At 45.1% G+C, this 20,213-nt stretch overlaps 1 protein-coding gene across 5 annotated transcripts in view; it reads right to left on the bottom strand.

The window, feature by feature from the left end:
- Positions 1 to 20,213, bottom strand: part of TNIP1 (TNFAIP3 interacting protein 1) — an 86,877-nt gene that overhangs the window by 64,073 nt on the left and 2,591 nt on the right. Inside the window, exon 1 of one of the 5 annotated variants that reach the window (XM_058169701.1) lies at positions 8,554 to 9,021. The exons of 1 other annotated variant lie outside the window; for it this stretch is intronic. The gene's annotated coding sequence lies outside the window, so the exon portion shown is untranslated. Of the gene's footprint in view, positions 1 to 8,553; positions 9,022 to 20,213 lie in introns of those variants that run through there. 3 more of the 5 variants (XM_058169703.1, XM_058169704.1, XM_058169705.1) reach the window with 3 other exon arrangements.

The following is a 20,213-nucleotide window of genomic DNA, read 5'->3' as shown; positions in this document are numbered from 1 at the left end:
TTAAATGACACTGCAGCCTCCATAACAGGATTCCTACCACCCACTTTCAGCAGCACTACACATAATACAAAATACAAGGCAGCTACAGGGGGATTTTTCTCCTTAGTGTTAGAAAACTAAGCGGGGGTAGGTGGGTAGAGTGACGGCAAATAAAAGATCCACGTGGTATATCTTTTGAGATAAGATTACAGAAGCTACTAAAAGGCACTGGGTGAATTACAGTAGATCAGCCAGGATTTCTGACTCTGTACCATCTAATACAGGCAATACAATTATATCCAAAAGATGGGAAGAAAGAGAGCAGATGTGGGGGTGGGGGAGATTGCTATTAGTCTATCAACCACCTCCACCCAGCATGATAGTTCCCCACTGGGGTCTCATACCAACTGGCAAAGCCAGGTCTTCAATCTCTTGTGGAAGGTCAGGAGGTTCTTACATACTTTTATATACTTTTACATACTTTTTTTCCCTTTTTCTTGCTGTATTGTTCTGTTTTGCCAATGTTTATATTTGTTCTAACTGTTTCTAAGCCCACCCAGAGTCGTGTGTGTGTGTGTGTGTGTGTGTGTGTGTGTGTGTGTGTGTGTGTGTGTGTGTGTGTTCCTGGCAAATAGAAGGGGGAAAAATGGAGGTAGTGAGAGATTTTATTTTCCTGGGCTCCAAGATCACCACAGATGGGGATTACAGCCAATAAATTAAATCCAGATCCTGTGGTCTTCCGGGTGCAATTCAAGGTGTTGGTTACCACCTTTAAAGCGCTCCATGGCTCAGGATCGGGTTATTTACGGGACCGCCTGCTGCCACCTATAGCCTCCCATCGACCTGTGCGCTCCCATAGGGAGGGCCTCCTCATGGTGCTGTCAGTCAAACTATGTCGACTGGCGACCCCCAGGGGGAGGGCCTTCTCTGTGGGGGCACCTGCCCTCTGGAATGAGCTTCCTCCAGGATTACGACAACTTCCTGACCTCCGGACCTTTCGTCGCGAGTTGAAGACGTATTTATTCTACCGCGCAGGGCTGGCTTGAAATCATTAGTAATTTTAATTGGGGTTTATCATAGTTTTATTTTGTTTTAAGTTTTAAATTCGGCCAAACTGAATTAGTTTAATATATTTTTAATTTTATATTATATGTATAACTGTGTTTTATCTGGCTGGAAACCACCCTGAGTCCTTTGGGAGAAGGGTGGTATAGAAATCAATCAATCAATCAATCAATCAATAAATAAATAAATAAAAGACAGCTTGCTCTGGGGAGGAAAGCTATGGCAAATGTAGACAGCATGCTAAAAAGCAGAGACATCACCCTGCCAACAAAAGTGTTGCCACACTGGAGCTGAGGGTTAGGGAGGGCGGAATAGAGATAGAGGAAATTGTAATCAAAACAAAATATGTTTACTAAAGAAAAAATATCAATAAAATATATATGCCAAAAAAACACCCCTTTCTTCTGAGAATCAAGGACATCAGAGAGAGGAGGAGTGTGATATTACCAGGCAACCGGACAGCACCATGATTGGACCATGTGACTAATTGTTTGGGGAAGGGGAAAAACTTTTAATTCGGTGAAAACCGCAGGAACCTTTAGAGTCAGTCGGTTTTCACCAGCCTGTGCCAATAAACCAGCTCTTTGAGGAACCTGCTTATTGATATTTCCAATCTGGAAGGATCTGGACTTGAGGGATTTAGTCATTGAGCCTTTGTCATGGTCAGATCACTTCCTCCTTAGCCTAGACTTTCTGACCGCCACTCAACACCGCAGGGAGACGGAACCAATTCGCTGGTTCCGTCCCAGGCGCCTGATGGACCCGGAGAGGTTCCAGACGGAGCTTGGGCCGTTTCCTAAGGGTCTGGCTCACGGCACGACTGAGGAACTTGTCGTGGCTTGGGAACGAGCCGCGGCGGGGGCCTTGGATCGTGTCGTGCCTTTGCGGCCTCTGACCCGGCGTAGGTCTCAACCAGCTCCCTGGTATTCAGAGGAGCTGAGGGAGATGAAACGCCGGAGAAGATGCCTAGAGAGTTCTTGGAGGTCCAGTCGTTCGAGGCTGATCGGACACTAGTTGGGTCCTATACTAGGACTTACCTAGTGGCAATGGGGAAGCGAGGCGTTGCTCGTCTCCTCCCTCATTGCGTCGGCAGATAACCGCCCGGCCGCCCTGTTTGGGTAACTCGCTCCCTCCTTCAACAGGGGGCGGGATGACCCGTTGCAGGGACGTGCTGAGGAGTTTAGTGGTTATCTATACGACAAAATCGTTCAGCTTCGGGACGGTCTGGACCAAAATTGGGTAGATCCGGGTGGGATGTCTGAGAGCCGTCTTGTTGAGATTGTTTGGGATGAGTTTGACCCTGTGGCTCCCGAGGACATGGACAGGTTGCTGGGTAGGCTGAATGCCACCACATGTTTACTGGACACGTGTCCCTCCTGGTTGGTGCTGGCCGCACAGGATGTGACACGAGGCTGGCTCCAGGGGCTTACAAATGCTTCTTTGTTGGAGGGGGTCTTTCCGGCCGCCTTGAAAGAGGCGGTGGTGAGGCCTCTCCTCAAGAAGCCTTCCCTGGACCCGGCTGTGTTAGGTAATTATCGTCCAGTCTCCAACCTTCGCTTCGCGGCGAAGGTTGTAGAGAGTGTGGTGGCATGTCAGCTGCCCCAGTACCTGGAGGAAACCGTCTATCTAGACCCGTTCCAGTCCGGCTTCCGGCCCGGTTACAGCACTGAGACGGCTTTGGTTGCGTTGGTGGATGATCTCTGGAGGGCCAGGGACGGGGTTATTCCTCTGCCTTGGTCCTATTAGACCTCTCAGAGGCTTTTGATACCATCGACCATGGTATCCTGCTGCACCGGTTGGAGGGATTGGGAGTGGGAGGCACCGTTTATCGGTGGTTCTCCTCCTATCTCTCCGATCGGTCGCAGACGGTGTTGACGGGGGGGCAGAGGTCGGCCCCGAGGCGCCTCACTTGTGGGGTGCCTCAGGGGTCGATTCTCTCACCCCTCTTGTTCAATATCTATTTGAAGCCGCTGGGTGAGATCATCAGTGGTTTCGGTGTGAGGTACCTCTGACGACACTCAGCTGTACTTTTCCACACCGGACCACCCCAATGAAGCTATCGAGGTGTTGTCTGGAGGCCGTACGGGTCTGGATGGGGAGAAACAGGCTCAAGCTCAATCCCTCCAAGATGGAGTGGCTGTGGATGCCGGCATCCCGGTACAGTCAGCTGCAGCCGCGGCTGACTGTTGGGGGCGAGTCATTGGCCCCAATGGAGAGGGTGCGCAATCTGGGCGTTCTCCTGGATGGACGGCTGCCTTTTGAAGACCATTCGACGGCCGTCTCCAGGAGAGCCTTCCACCAGGTTCGCCTGGTGCGCCAGTTACGCCCCTTTCTAGACCGGGATGCCTTGTGCACGGTCACTCATGCTCTCGTGACATCTCGCCTGGACTACTGCAATGCTCTCTACATGGGGCTCCCCTTGAGGAGCACCCGGAGACTCCAGGTAGTTCAGAATGCAGCTGCGCGGGTGATAGAGGGAGCCTCTCGTGGCTCCCATGTAACACCTCTCCTGCGCAGACTGCACTGGCTGCCTGTGGTTTTCCGGGTGCGCTTCAAGGTTTTGGTAATGATCTTCAAAGCGCTCCATGGCATAGGGCCGGGTTACTTACGGGACCGTCTGCTGCCACCGAATGCCTCCCACCGACCGTGCGCTCTCACAGGGAGGGACTCTCAGGGTGCCGTCGGCCAGGCAGTGCCGACTGGCGACACCCAGGGGAAGGGCCTTTTCTGTGGGGGCTCCCACCCTCTGGAACAAGCTTCCCCCAGGACTTCGCCAACTTCCTGACCTTCGGACCTTCCGCCGCGAGCTTAAGACACATCTATTCATTTGCGCAGGACTGGACTAGGGTTTTAAATTTTTAAATGACTAAATTTTAGCTTGGGTTTTAAATTGGGTTTTACTATTTATATCTTATTTTAAATATTTGGCCTTTATAATAAGTTTTTTAGTTGAATGTTTTTATTCTGTATATTTGTGTGTTTTTATATGGCTGTACACCGCCCTGAGTCCTTAGGGAGATAGGGCGGTATATAAATACGAATAAATAAATAAATAAATAATAAATAAATAAACCAGCTCTTTGAGGAACCTGCTTGCCTCAGAGTCCTTATTTATCCTAGGAGTGTTACTTGGAACTCTGACAGACAGTGCATCTCAGGGAGGAGTGATTAGATCAGAACTCCATATCCTGAATGACTCGCTATTTTTTTTTTGTACATAGATGTCTGGAACCATCTCCTTTTTGTAATGAGAAAACAGACACAGCACAATTTTAAAACCATATCTCTTCTTGTGCCCAGAACACCCTTCATTCTCCAACCTTATTATAAAATAGACTAAAGTTTATAATAAACAGTCTGTGTACCTTGGCTTCTAGGAAGTGGGTTAATGGTTACCTTCAAACCATTGCTACACTATTGCCTAGAATGCTCATGAATACATACCCACACCCCTACAGAACAGGTGAGAATAGGTGGTCCTTGACTTACAACAGTTCATTCAAGTGGCTGTTCGAAGTTACAATGGCATAAGTGACTTAGGACCATTTTTCACACTTACGACCGTTGCAGCAGCCCCGCGGTTGCAGTGTCCCAGGGTCATCTTTGGTGACCTTCTAACAAGCAAAGTCAATGGGAAAGCCAGATTCATTTAACAACTGCGTTACTTAACAGCCGCAGTGATTCACTTAACAACTGTGGCAAAAAGGTCATAAAATGGGGCAAAACTCACTTAACAACTGTCTCGCTTAGCAATAAAAATTTGGAGCTCAATTGTGGTCATAAGTCAAGGACTACCTGTACATACATACGCAAATAAACAAGTAAGGGCAAAAATCTAGATTATTTGGTTTCATCCTGACTTTCCTTCTTACACTTTGTTTAGAATTACTGAAGCAGTTCTGTATCTCAAAGCTACAGAGGGAGTACTGGAACTCTATGAGAACCTAACCACTTCCAGTACAGGTAACCAATACAGAAGTTCACCCAAAGGTTACCATAAGGAGCTGGTGACTTGGTTCATATAAATACTAAACCATAGTTTAACCACAGGCTACTGAATAAACCACAGTGGCTAGGCTCACCAACAACAAAATCAAACAAACTAATCTATAGACAGATTAGATGGATTCTATTAGGACAATGGAGCAATTTCATCACACATTCTTTTAAAAAAAGCTCTGTGCACAACCAAACATCACTCAAACAATATCAGCATATTTAGCAATGATGTATGCAAGAGAAAAATTTTCCACATGCAGTGCATGTACTTTGGCTTCTACATGAGCCAAGAACTTGATAATGCAGGTTCTAGTTCAGACAGAAGCCAATACACATAGAGATTGTTCTCAACTTACAACTGGTTGCTTAGCAATTGTTCAAGGTACAACCTGCCTGAAAAAGGGGACTTAATGACCCAGATTCAAAGTTCTAATGGTCACCCCCACCCCATCCATCCCACTATCATAACCACACTTGGGCACTCAGCAACACAATTACAGTCATGGCCATTTGCAGCATCCCACTGTCATGTGACTGTTTTTAACCATGGTTTTGCCAAAACCCAACACTTACTTCCAATTTTTTTGCAAAATCACATCCATAGCAAACAATAGGCTCACGCTTGCGATTGCACTTATGGTGACTGCAAAAAAATAATAATAAAACCAGGTTGGTGACATGACCAACTTGTTTTATGACTGTCACAATATACATCTGTAACAAGAAGTCTCCATTATGGTCATATGTGGAGGTCACTGCCTGACCTACTGCAATGTTATTTTGCATATAGAGTAACAGAAACCAAACTGGGGGTATGCCACATAACAACACTTTCTCACAAATCTTCCTTTGTGTCTTGATCTCCATACTCAGTACACAGGCCAACGGTGATGATTTCAGTTGATTTTTTTTATATAGCTTTCACCTTAATGGCTGTATCATAACTCTATTGCTGAACATAAATGTGCCTACTGTGTGATTCCAACAGCAAAGCAGGAATAGAATCAAAAAATACCTAAGAAAGGGGCTGCCCTGCCTTTTCTTGAAAATCAGGTTGCGTGTTTTTTAATTCAACAATGATATAATGATAATAAGGTTCTGTGAAAATAAAAATAAAAGTATTTGTAACAGACAGAGTTTTGAAACACCAGTACCAAGTAATTGACAAAAAATTGATTCTTACTTTCATTCAACTCAATATAGCCTGGAACACAAGGATACCTCCAACAGAGAGTTACGCAGAAGTAAAGCTTTCCAAGATTAGTGCTTTGCAGCTTCACCACTCTGTTACTTGACTAGTAACCATTAGTTGGTTTCACACATTATGTTAAACTTTGGTTTTCAAATCAAGTGGTTCAGTTCACACAATACTCTAAGCCCCCAAAAACAATACAGGTAGTCGACTTACGATCACAACTGAGCCCAAATTTTCTGTTGCTAAACAAGATAAGTTGTTATGTGAGTTTTGTCCCATTTTACGACCTTTCTTGCCACATTTGTTAAGTGAACCACTGCAGTTGTTAGGTTAGTAACATGGTTTTAAGTGAATTTGGTTTCCCCATTGACTTTGCTTGTCAGAAGGTCACAAAAGGTGATTGCATGATCCTGAGCATTGCCACTGTCATAAATACTTGACAGTTGCCAAGCATCTGAATTTTGATCACGTGACCATGGATGGGGATGCTGCAACAATCACAAGTGTGAAAAAAGGTCATAAGTCACTTTTTCCATGCCATTGTAACTTTGAATGGTCACTAAATGAACTGTTATAAATTGAGGATTACCTATAGGAAAATGTGTGATTACGCTTATTCTCCTTGATTCTGAGAAATAGAGAATGAGAAATTGAACTGACAAAATAACATAACTGAAAAATAATTGGGAATTTGTTATAATAGATGATGGAAAGTGACTAATTCTGGACTATTCTTCCCCACCACCACCACCAAAAACAAAAAATCTGATCATATTTAAGCCTAAATAGGATTGGAAAGGAGATCAAGGGAAATTCCAGGAATATAGGCTAGACTGAAAAGAAGCAGCAACCCCCCTCATAATACTCTAGTAGCAAATCACTACTATATTGTTACCAAGGATATTTGAAGATGCTTACATTGTTTTCCAGTTTCCCAGTCTGAAGCTAGATCCATGCCCCTCCTTCAATTTGAATGAGATGCTATTTTTACTAATGAGATTTAGCTTTTATTCCCTGCGCACTAGTAGATATATTTTTTTTTATTTGAATTTATATCCCACCCTTCTCCGAAGACTCAGGGAGGCTTACATTGTGTTAAGCAATAGTCTTCATCCATTTGTATATTATATACAAAGTCAACTTTTATTGCCCCCAACAATCTGGGTCCTCATTTTACCTACCTTATAAAGGATGGAAGGCTGAGTCAACCTTGGGCCTGGTGGGACTTGAACTTGCAGTAATTGCAAGCAGCTGTGTTAATAACAGAACAGACTTAGTCTACTGAGCCACCAGAGGCCCAGTTGATATTCACTAGCTGTGACCATGATGTGTTGATCAACCAACAACTAACTTGAACCACTGTTTATATAAGGAACACAATCAATTGGACTTATCCATCCTACTAAGCATACAACCCACAAGCCAGCCAATCATAGTTTAACATTCATTACATGGATCTAACTCAGTCTGGGAAAGAGAAAATAAAATATTTCCCACATATCTGACCCTGTAATCTATAGAAGACAGTCAGAATAAAAATACTGTGAGCACATTTTTTTAAAAAAAAGATTATAATCCTGTGCATGTTTATCTGGGAATCTGCATATTTTAAGTTTGAACAAATAGGTATATATGAAGAAAAATGGGCCCCAGATGTCAGACACATCAGTTGCTCCCAAACAAGAACAGCGCTTAGCAAATGAGTCAGTAATTTAATTCATTTACATGACACCATAATCTGATGTGATCTTTCCACTCATGCACCTCAAAAGAGTTGCCACATACTGGAGATCTGACCTTTTAACAGCAAAGAGAAATATGACAACAGAATTTTGGTTGTGCACTTGGACAAGGATATTTTTTTAAAAAAACAAACAAACCTCTGCATTCAACATCAAAGGGAACATTTCCCCTGCCCCCGATAACCCCCCCAAAACTCAATAGTTACAAGATCACTGTTTATTTACCTGCAATACAAAGTGAGATTAAGAAATGTCGTTCACCAGAAACTGGTCCAAATGAGAGAATTCAGACCTGTCTCTGCCTGCATCCCTTACAGCGATACTCGTTTATCCCATGCTGAGCTGATCTTGTCTCGCCTTTACTCCCAAATCCTAAAATACCCGTAAATGTCAGATGCGCCCTATATATTATATATATATATATTTTAAAAAAGCCGTGCCATACACAGAGCATCTCGAACACGTACCGAAAGCACCCGGGATTCCATCCTTCCCACCTCCTCCTTCCGTTTAAAAGAGAAGCAATGAGCTGGAGTTCCTGCAGGGAGAGGGGAGGAGGTGAGCTAGTCTTACCTGCTAAAAATTCTACGGATAGAGGTCCAAACAGCTCCGGGACCTCCAAAGCTTTGCATCACGGGCATCGCTTTTACTTCCTCTCCTCTGCCCAGAAGGAACATTGACTCAGATCCGCCCAGTTTGGAATTTCCCAAAGCGTGATTGACAAGCCGCTCGGCTAATCAGCAAACTTTCCCCTCCGTTGCCGGCAGAGGCACAAAAGAGGGGAAACCGAAGCGGGGAAGCCCAGATGGGCTGGTAAACATCTTCGGGCGCGCGGGTTGTGCTTCGGCTCCGCGAGTCAACGATGTGCCCCTTCTGACGTTATATCCCGAGTCCGCCCTTCAACGCTAAGCCTGGGAGCTTGCTTAGCTGCAACGGTCTTCGTGCATAAAGCAAGAAATATGGTTGCTTGCCCTTTGTGGTGCGTTCCTCGCCGATCTTTCCCTTGGGGGTTGTGAAGTTTGCACGGTTTTTACGTTTCAGTCTGTTGCTCCGCGCCCTTCCCGAAATAAAGCACCGCGTTCGTTTTGCAAAGCGTTTTGTGATCGATTGCAACGGGATTTGATCAGAATTAAATCTAGTTAAGGGAGGCAGCGAACTGAAGAGCCGCGTGACAAAATAACAACCAGATGATTTCCTCCTCTTGCTAGAGTGAATGTGCAAAATAAATGTAATGTTTCTTTTTTCCTTTTACAAAAGGAGGGAGGGCGGTGTTGTGTGAACTCACGAGTCGTTTAAATATGGGCTAAGATCATGATTTTAAAAAAAACAACACCTAGTTTGCAGCAGCTTGGTGTTGCAAAACAACCTTACTGGTCAATTATATTCAGGGATTCTTTTTTGTTTGTTTGTTCAAGTATTATACAACTAGTTATATTGCTGTAGCTCAGCATCACTTCATGGAATTGACATTGGGGAGGGTCATGCATTTTTTTAAAAAAATATCTGCAGAAATGCTGATGGCAGGAAAAAGTGGGAGAACAATGTGACTGCATAGGGCAGTGGTTCCCAACCAGTGTGCCGCGGCACTAAGGGGTGCCGTGAGATCTTTTGAGGGTGCCGGGAACTTTTGAGCTACGGAGATTTTAAATATCTATTTCCTTATAAGGGTGCCGGGAACTTTTGAAAGGCTTTCCAAGGGTGCCTCAAACAAGAAAAGGTTGTGCCTCAAACAAGAAAAGGTTGGGAACCACTGGCATAGGGAGTAGATTTCTGTACTTTTTTTTTTAAGCAAATGTTCATATTATGGTGGTAACAAGATATGCATCAGGGGTGAAATCCAGCAGGTTCTGACAGATTCTGGAGAACCCGTAGTGGAAATTTTGAGTAGTTCGGAGAAATGGCAAATACCACCTCTGGCTGGTCCCAGAGTTGGGTGGGAATGCAGATTTTGCAATATCCATCCTCCAGGAGTGGAGAGGGAATGGGGATTTTGTAGTATCCTTCACCTGGAGGGGTGGGAATGGAGATTTTGCAATATCCTTCCCCTGCCATGCCCACCAAGCCACACCATGCCCACCAAGCCACACCCACAGAACCGGTTGTAAAAAAAATTTGAATTTCACCACTGATTTGCATCTGTCAAAATGCCATTATCTGACTTAATATTATGGGGTTCTTGTTCAGGAGTGTTCACCCTAAAGTACCCACAGCTTCTGGTCACCTAAGGTACCCACGGCTTCTAAAATACAATATACAGGAGGGATTGTTTCCAGATATGTGACTGCTAAAGTTCTAATTGTCAAAAAAACATTTCCCAGTAATTTTACTTGGCCCTTCCTAATGGATTTTTCCCTGCAAGGAAAAAAACAAAAGCAATAAAAGGACTTCGGAGAACAGCAAATGGAAGTTGGCTGTATTCAGATTTCCACATCAAATTCTCTGAATGAGGTAAGACGGTTATAAAATAAAAGCCTTATCTGAAAGCACCTAGCATTTGTTTGGTATGTTTATCAAACTTGTATGCTGCCCGTCTCGCCACATACAATCCTAGGTGTCTTACAAACATTGAATAAAATGCAGTGTAAAACATTAAAACAATAAAGATCTTAAATTTAGAATTCAATTAAAATAAAACAGCAGGATAGAGAGGGGAAAAAGAGCAAAGTATGCACAGGGAGCAGGCGGGGTGTTTGTACTCCATTAGCCACCCCCAATGTGTTACACCCGACAGTTTCCCGTTCCCCGAGTGGCTTAAATCCTCAGAAGCTGGACCTTCGCCTGATGTTATGCAATGCCAGGTCCGTTATAAATAAAGCCCCCCTCATCTCCGATCTTATACAAGAAGGGGGTGCGGACTTGATTGGCATTTCGGAGACCTGGTTGGGCACGGAAGGGGGGGTTCCCCTGATAGAGATGTGCCCACCGGGTTTCCGTGCATTCCATCAGGCCAGGGCCCAGGGTAGGGGTGGGGGAGTGGCGGTTATTATCAACGAGGGTCTTGAGCCGAGGGAGATCACTGTACCACAGATAACCGGATGTGAGTCCCTCCTTGTGAAGTGGGGCCGTGGGGTTCAGGTGGGTTTACTGATCACGTACCTAGCTCCTTGCTACGTGACAGAAACCCTGCCTGAGCTGTTGGAGATGATCACCGGGATGGCAGTGGAGATCCCCAGGCTTATGGTCATGGGTGATTTCAATTTGCCGTCGGTGGGGATAGCATCCACATCAGCTCGGGAGTTCATGGCTTCCATGACGGCCTTGAACCTGACCCAATTAGTGAACGACCCCACTCACATCGGGGGGAACACTCTGGATTTGATTTTTGTCTCTGGACAGTGGTTGATTGATCTGGAATTAGGGGAGTTAGTTATCAAACCCTTGTCATGGTCAGATCATTCGCTCCTTCAACTAGACTTTCGAACCGCTGACCCCACCGCAAGGAGACAGAACCGACTCGCTGGTTCCGTCCCAGGCGCCTGATGGACCCTGAAGGGTTCCAGACGGAGCTTGGGCTATTCCCTGAGGATTTAGCCCACGACTCGGCTGAAGCTCTGGTCGCCGCCTGGGATCGGGCGGCGGCTGGCGCTCTAGACCGAGTCGTGCCTTTGCGGCCTCTGACCCGGTGCCGATCTCGTTTAGCCCCTTGGTACTCCGAGGGGCTGAGGGAAATGAAGCGCCGGAAAAGACGCCTAGAGAGTATCTGGAGGGCCAGCCGCTCCGAATCTGACGGACACTAGTTAGGTCTCAAATTCAGACCTATCTAGTGGCGATGAGGCTGGCAAACGGGAGTATTTTTCCAACCTCATTGCATCAGCAGATAACCGCCCAGCCGCCCTGTTTAGGTGACCCGCTCGCTCCTCCATCAGGAGCGGTAGAGGAACCCTTAAAGGGTCGAGCTGAGGAATTTGGACAATATCTGTTTGATAAAATCGCTCAAATTCGGGAGGGTTGGACACAGACTGGGTGGATCCAGACGGGTGGAGGAGGCAGGTCTTGATGTTATTATCTGGGATGAGTTTGATCCTGTGACTCCTGAGGACATGGACAGGTTAATGGGGAGATTGAATGCACCACATGTTTATTGGACCCGTGTCCCTCCTGGTTGGTTTTGGCCACCGGGAGGTGACACGAGGCTGGCTCAGAAAATTGTGAACGCTTCTTTGATGGAGGGTGTTTTCCTGCCGCCTTGAAAGAGGCGGTGGTGAGGCCCCTCCTCAAGAAGCCTTCCTTGACCCAGCTAGTTTATCAAATTATCGTCCGGTCTCCAACCTTCGCTTTGTGGCAAAGGTTGTCGAGTGTGGTTGCACGACAGTTGCCCCAGTACCTGGATGAAACTGTCTATCTTGATCCATTCCAGTCCGGTTTCCGGCCTGGTCACAGCACGGAAACAGCCTTGGTCGCATTGGTTGATGATCTCTTGAGGGCTCGGGACAGAGGTTGTTCCTCTGTCTTGGTCCTATTAGATCTCTCAGCGGCTTTTGATACCATCGATCATGGTATCCTGCTGCGCCGACTCGGGGACTTGGAGTGAGGGGCACTGTTCATCGGTGGTTCTCCTCCTACCTCTCCGACCGGTCGCAGACGGTGTTGACGGGGACAGAGATCGACCCCAAGGCGCCTCTTATGTGGGGTGCCTCAGGGTCGGTTCTCTCGCCTCTTCTGTTCAACATCTATATGAAGCCGCTGGGTGAGATCATCCGTGGTTTTGGGGTGAGTTGTCATCTATCGCTGATGATACCCAGCTCTATATTTCCACCCCTAACCACCCCAACGAGGCTGTTGAAATGATGTCCCAGTGCCTGGAGGCCGACGGGTCTGGATGGGGAGGAACAGACTCAGACTCAATCCCACCAAGACCGAGTGGCTGTGGATGCTGGCGGCCCGGTACAGTCAGCTAATTCCATCACTGACCATTGGGGGCGAACTATTGGCCCCCACGGAAAGGGCCCATAAACTGGGCGTCCTCCTGGATGCACGGCTGTCTTTAGAAGATCATATGATAGCCGTCACCAGGGAGCTTTTCATCAGGTTCGCCTGATCGCCAGTTCGTTCCTTTCTGGATCGGGCTTCCTTATCCACGGTTGCTCATGCCCTTGTTACATCCCGCCTGGACTACTGTAATGCTCTCTACATGGGGCTCCCCTTGAAGGGTACCCGGAGACTCCAACTGGTCCAGAATGCGGCTGCGCGGGTGATAGAAGGAGCACCTTTGGCTCCCATGTGACACCCTCCTGCGTAATCTGCACTGGCTCCCAGTGGTCTTCCGGGTTCACTTCAAGGTACTTGTTATCACCTTTAAAACGCTCCATGGCCTAGGACCGGGATATTTACGGGACCGCCTACTGCCACCATTAGCCTCTCACCGACCAGTGCGCTCTCACAGAGGGCCTCCTCCGGATACCGTCAGCTAAACAATGTCGGCTGGCGACCTCTAGGGGGAGGGCCTTCTCTGTGGGGGCCCCTACCCTCTGGGACGAGCTTCCTCTGGGGCTTCGTCAACTCCCCGATCTCAAGTCCTTCCGCCGTGAGCTGAAGACGCTGCTGTTTCGAAGAGCAGGACTAGCTTGAACGTAGTTTTAAACTTGGGATTTTAAAAAAAAGGGTTTAAATGAGGTTTTAAATTTGTATTTAAAAGTTAGAGCATCAATTGAATTTAACTGTCTATTCTTTTAGCTTTTTATGTATTATATGTTTTTTCTGTTGTTTTTGACTGTGAACCGCCCTGAGTCCTTCGGGAGATGGGCGGTATACAAATATAATAAATAATAATAATAATAATAATAATTAAGGGACCCAGGCTAGTTGTCTTCAAGGCTTTTTTGAAGGCCAAGAGGGTGGGGGCAGATCTGACCTCTAGGGACAAGATGTTCTAGAGATGGTCTGCCACAGCAGAAAAGACTCTTCCGGACTTGCCAGCTGAAATTCCTTGGCTGATGGCGTCTGCAGCATGTCCCTTCTGCCAGCATGGGTGGGGCAGGCTAATCCCATCAAGGTGACCTGGTTCTGAGATAGCCTGGACCTATGCCATGCAGGGCCTTAAAGGTGATAATCAACACCTTGAATTGGACCCTGAAGCAAAGAGGGCTGAACTTCAGTCTCTCACTTGTGTAGAGATTCCAAACTGATAGTGTATTTCACCTCACCCTCAGGCTCAGCCTGATCATCTACAACAGCAATGTAACATGGGCCACCCTAGGAGCCTCAAGAACTGCCCATGTACCTGCATTTTGCACCAGCTGAAGCTTCCGGATACTCTTCAAGGGTAGCCCCATGTAGAATGCATTGTAGTAGTCCAAGCACCAGATGATCAGGGCTTGAGTGACTGAGTGCAGGAATTCCCAATCCAAGAAAAAGCTCAACTGGCGCACAACACAAAGTTGTGGAAAGGTTCTCCTAGCCACAACTTCACCTGCTTATCGAGCAGGAGTTGTGAATCCAAGAGAACCCCAAGTTACAAACTGGGTCTGTCTGGGGTAGTGCAACCCAATCCAGAACTAAAGTTATGTTTCTTTGGCTATGACAAAAAGATGCTAAACAGAACAGGCGAAAAAGGGAGCCATTGCAGGGGAAAGTTTGCAGGAAAAGATAATTCCCGATTCCAGGATAGGATCTGAATTTGAAATGTTCTGTCTCTTATCTGTTGAAAAAATAAACATTTGCATTGTCACAATGAGTTCCTGGAAAAAAGAAAAGTAGGACTAACAGATCTGGACTGCAAACATCCAGGTGGCAGCAAAGATCTAGCGTTTTTGTACATATGTCTTTGTTGCCATCTAGTGGTCACCCAGAGCTTTGTAGCTCAAACATGCTAGCCCTCTAAAGGAAATGCTGGCTTGGTGACTATGAACCAGTCATTCACTCTCAGTCCTATTCATTTCACAGGCTTCTTGTAGGAAAATAGGAGGAAAAAGGAGCATTAAATATCTTTGCCACCTTAAGTTATTTATAAAAAGAATAAAGATTTATAAAAATAAAGATATGGATGCGAGGTGAAGGCATGAAAAGATAGGTAACAGTTATCACAGATATTGTTAAAAGCATGGTTTCCTGTAATTAAACATGAATAATGATTTTTTTTTCTCATGAAGATAAATATCTTTAATAGCAGGGTTATTTCTTTTATTCTAATTCAACTAGTTTGAAATACATGTACTTGTGAGTAAATTTCACTAAACTCAGTTTACTTTTTTACTATGTTTGTTCATGCAAATATGTGGATGTCACTGCAAATCATTTGTGAAATTGCTAAGCTTGTAAGCATTTTGTTATTCTGACCTTCCCTACAGAACTTTCAACAATTTCCCATGAGAGGGGGTTCATGAAAATGGTGTTTAATTATGAATCCCTAGTGCCATGGTCACTGTAAAGTAAAGGTAAAAGTTCCCCTCACACATATGTGCTAGTTATTCCCGACTCTAAGGGGCGATGCTTATCTCCGTTTCAAAGCAGAAGAGCCAGAGCTGTCCAAAGATGTCTCCGTGGTCATATGGCTGGCATGACTAAACGCCAAAGCCATACAGAACGCTGTTACCTTCCCACCAAAGGTGGTTCCAATTTTTCTACTTGCATTTTTTATGTGCTTTTGAACTGCTAGGTTGGCAGAAGCTGGGAAACAAGTAACAGGAGCTCACCCCGTTACGTGGCACTAGGGATTCGAACCATTGAACTGCCGACCTTTCGATCAACAAGCTCAACATCTTAGCCACTGAGCCACCACGTTCCTCAGAGTCATTGTATTAGGGGGTAAATTCTATAGGCATGTTATTTTGAAAGAGTCCTCAATACCCTTATGTGTTCTGCCAGCATTTCGTATTTCTCCACTTATGCAAACCATGGAATCATCACTGCAATTTTTTAAAGCCATGACATAACCAGGTTGATGACACATTGTGTTTGGGTGACATCATGCATATGCTGCTATGCCTGTTGGAATGCCAGCATTAGTCAGAAATTCATTTTTTGAAAAAATAAAAAAAAAGCTCATTAGATCAAAAAAGCTCATAAAGGTTTAGAATTTTGCTCTGCAGTTTGGTGAGAATGTAGCTGAGAACACCAAACCTTGACATAATTACTAATATTGTAGGATTGTGGCTATTAAAATTGTTATTTCATGTGAGCTCACATTAAGGACAATCTACAGTATTTTTGTGCATTTACCATGCACCTGGGATCACAAGTTGCATGGCCCTCTGGTAGATCTAGAATTCTTGGGATTTCTTTCTTGAATTTTAACAAGTGGGAAACTTTATGCCAGAGGCATAACATGGGAATGTTGTAAAGCAGGGGTGAGAATTTCATAATCTCTCCGGAGAGTCACAATAGTAGAAAATGGGACTGATGTTATTGGCAGGTGGAGCCAGGTGGCTGTTTCCTTTTTATGACCCACCCCTCTCATTTTTCTTTCCTCCCTGTTCAGCAGGCTGGTTAGGGCTTTAGAAATTAGGCTAAGGGTCCAAGGTTGTACATTTCTGTATCAGAGGCTTCCATGAAGCAACGACAGGTGTGCTCACTGGCTTTATGTTTTGTTTTTGTTTTTTGTTTACATTTATACCCCGCCCTTCTCCGAAGACTCAGGGCGGCTTACAGTGTATAAGGCAAAATGTTTATTGTGAAAACATTTTGGTTTGCAAACAGCTGTATAATTTCATAAGATCTGAATTTGCCTTCAGTATATAAATATTTTGTAGGCGCATTAAAGCAATCTGTTTGCTTTAAAGCAATCTGAAAGAAATGCATCTGAGAAAATACTTAACTCATTGTAAGGGTTTATTAACTTTAAAGCTGACTTCAGGAAAATGACATCTGGGGTTGGTGTAAACTTAGGCTACCAATGGAGATCCTACCTTAAAGTACATATCTGGCTTAGAGAAATTCTCCTCCTACGTGTATCTCATGTGGTCCATCTGTATGTGGGGTATGGGGCAGTGGTGGGTTTCAATTTCTTTTACTACTAGTTCTGTGGGTGTGGCTTGGTGGGCATGGCATTGCTTGGTGGGTGTGGCTTGGTGGGCGTGGCAAGAGAAGGATACTGCAAAATCCCCATTTCCTCCCAATCAGCTGGGACTTGGGAAGCAGAGAATAGATGGGGGCGGGGCCAGTCAGAATTTTTACTACCGGTTCTCTGAACTACTCAAAATTTCTGCTACCGGTTCTCCAGAACTGGTCAGAACCCACTGAAACCCACCTCTGGTGAGGGGGCCAGGTGATATTCAAATGGTCATTAAACTACAGATTATAAATTGAATATAGTTATGGAGGGAACTGGAGGGAACTAAAGATACAATTAAATGAGAAGAACACTTACACAGAATAGAGCAAAATATTTTAACATTTGACATATTGAAGAATATTCATGAACAGTGGACACAGAAGTTAATTTTAAAAGTGTCTTCTTCTATATATAGACTATGTTTAAAAGATGTTATGAAAAAGAACAGGTTCTACTGGACAAGGCTGAAGATGATCTGAAAGTGGATTTTAAAATGACAAGCTACAGGAATGATACAGAAAAAGATGCTACACTGGACATAAAAAAGAGACTAGATGATGTTTTAATAATTAAAAGGGATAAACAAATCAAGAGAGTGACCTGGATAACCTTCCTACATTGGATTTTCAGAACAGGCCTATTAAAATTTTATAAAAAGGAACAAAGAAAAACTGAAAAGAAATTGTTTTAAGATATTATTTGAAGAAACTATCAAGATGATTAGAAGTAAAAGGAAGGAATATAAAGTTGGCTTACTTTATCAGAATTAAAATAGACATGTTGTTATCTCTGGTAACCCCTTAATGCATTTTTGCTAATCTGGACTGAAATGACAAGGATTTTTAAGGATTTGTTTATAGATAAGGGGATATATGAAAACGAGAACATTTGTTGATTAGTTTTTTATTGCTGTAGTTGTAATTTTTAGCAAAATTACTATTAAAAAACAACAGTACTAAATGATTCTGGACAGGAAATATTGGGTTTATGAGATGCAAGAGAATTCAGCCTGCCCATTCCATTCGTAACCCGAGGATTTGTGGGAGTGAATCTTGTACCTTGAACACAATCACTCCCTCCTTTTGCCCACACATTCGCTAATTGAATGCATGGCTCATTAAGTGCACATGAGATATTTCAGGGTGGGGAAGGCCATGGGAGGCCTAGTGATGAAATAGGCCACCTGCTTAAGACCACCAAAGGCCTCCTTGACCCACTGAAATACCTCATGCTCCCCACAATTGCTTCCCCCCACAACCTGTCGCACTAGGTCACTTACCATATGAACATCTAGCAAACTGTCTCTTCTCCAACCTCTCAGCTGTGCGCACCCCTCCGATGCTCCATTTAGGCCTGTGCAGGCCTTGTTTGGCAGTTTGCTGGCTAAAACGGAGCTCTGTTTAGGCCTGTGAAGTGCCAGGTGAGACCTGTGCAGACCTAAATAGTGTCGGAGGGGCAGGTCCGCCCCTCCAAGCCTCCATTTTGGCTGACAAAGTGCAAGATAGCAATAGCTCTTATATCACTTCACAGTGCTTTACAGTCCTTTCTAAGCGGTTTACAAAGTTAGCATATTTCCCCCAACAATTTGGGTCCTCATTTTACCCAACTGGGAAGGATGTAAGGCTGAGTCAACCTTGAACATGGTGAGATTGTTTGTAAGGGCGAACAACTGCCATGGTGCTGCAAGATTCGTAGTTTTGGGACTTGTTCATAAACACTAGGGGGCCCTGATTGTGTAACCTCGAATGTTTGCTAAGGGAACGCTCGTGACTCAGAGATTACCTGTATCAGTCTACACACCCATCCATTTTAACAATGTTGTAATAATTATATTATTTCTATTTTAAAAATCATTTAAAAATACCCTTTATCAATGCAGGATAATAATAATAATAATAATAATAATAATAATAATAATAATAATAATAATAATAATAATAATAATAATAATAATAATAATAATAATAATAATAATAATAATATTTTAATTTGTATACCGCCCTTCTCCCGAAGGACTCAGGGCGGTGAACAGGCAGATAAAATACAAATACACACAATAATTAAAAACATCCCTTAAAAAACTAATTTAAATGCCCAAATGTTAAAATATCATACTCCCCCATAAAATCACAAAACTTTAAAAACCCATCCAATAAAGATAAAAATCAGGCTAGTCCAGCCATACGAAATAAATAAGTTTTAAGTTCGCGGCAAAAGGTCCTAAGGTCAGGTAATTGTCGAAGTCCGAGGGGAAGTTCGTTCCACAGGGTCGGAGCTCCCACAGAGAAGGCCCTCTGGGGCCGCCAGTCGACACTGTTTGGCTGACGGCACCCTGAGGAGTCCTCTCTGTGGGAACGCATCGGACGATGGGAGATAGAGGCCGGCAGTAGACGGTCCCAGATAGCCCGGTCCTAAGCCATGGAGCGCTTTAAAGGTGGTAACCAATACCTTGAAGTGCACCCGGAAAACAACAGGTAGCCAGTGCAGTCTGCGCAGGATAGGTGTTATGTGGGAGCTCCGAACCGCTCCCTCAATAACCCGCACAGCCGCATTCTGAACTAGCTGAAGTCTCCGGTGCTCTTCAAGGGAGCCCCATGTAGAGAGCATTGCAGTAGTCCAGGCGAGAGGTAACGAGAGCATGAGTGACTGTGCATAAGGCATCCCGTCCAGGAAGGACGAACTGGCGGATCAGGCGAACCTGATAAAATGCTCTCCTGGAGAGGGTCGTCAAATGGCCTCCAAAGGACACCCGACCACCCAGGAGCACGCCCATTGGGGCCATTGGCGCCAATGATTCACCCCGGACAGACAGCCGCATCTGCAGCTGACTGTACCGAGGTGCCGGCATCCACAGCCACTCCGCCTTGGAGGGATTAAGTTTGAGCCTGTTCCTCCCCATCCAGACCCGTGACGGCTTCCAGACACCGGGACAGCACTTCGACAGCTTCACTGGGGTGGCCCGGGTGGAAAAGTACAGCTGAGTATCATCAGCGACAGTTGGTATCTCACCCCAAAGCCACTGATGATCTCACCCAGCGGCTTCATATAGATGTTGAACAGGAGGGTGAGAGAATCGACCCCGCGGCACCCCACATGAGGCACCTTGGGTCGATCTCTGCCCCCTGTCAACACCGTCTGCGTCCGTCAGAGAGGTAGGAGGAGAACCACCGATAAGCGGTGCCTCCACTCCCAACCCTCCAACCGGCGCAGCAGGATACCATGGTCGATGGTATCAAAAGCCGCT

Source organism: Ahaetulla prasina, chromosome 2 (assembly GCF_028640845.1).
Source record: "Ahaetulla prasina isolate Xishuangbanna chromosome 2, ASM2864084v1, whole genome shotgun sequence".
Taxonomy (NCBI): Eukaryota; Metazoa; Chordata; class Lepidosauria; order Squamata; family Colubridae; genus Ahaetulla; species Ahaetulla prasina.
This window is presented reverse-complemented; position numbering and strand designations above follow the sequence as displayed.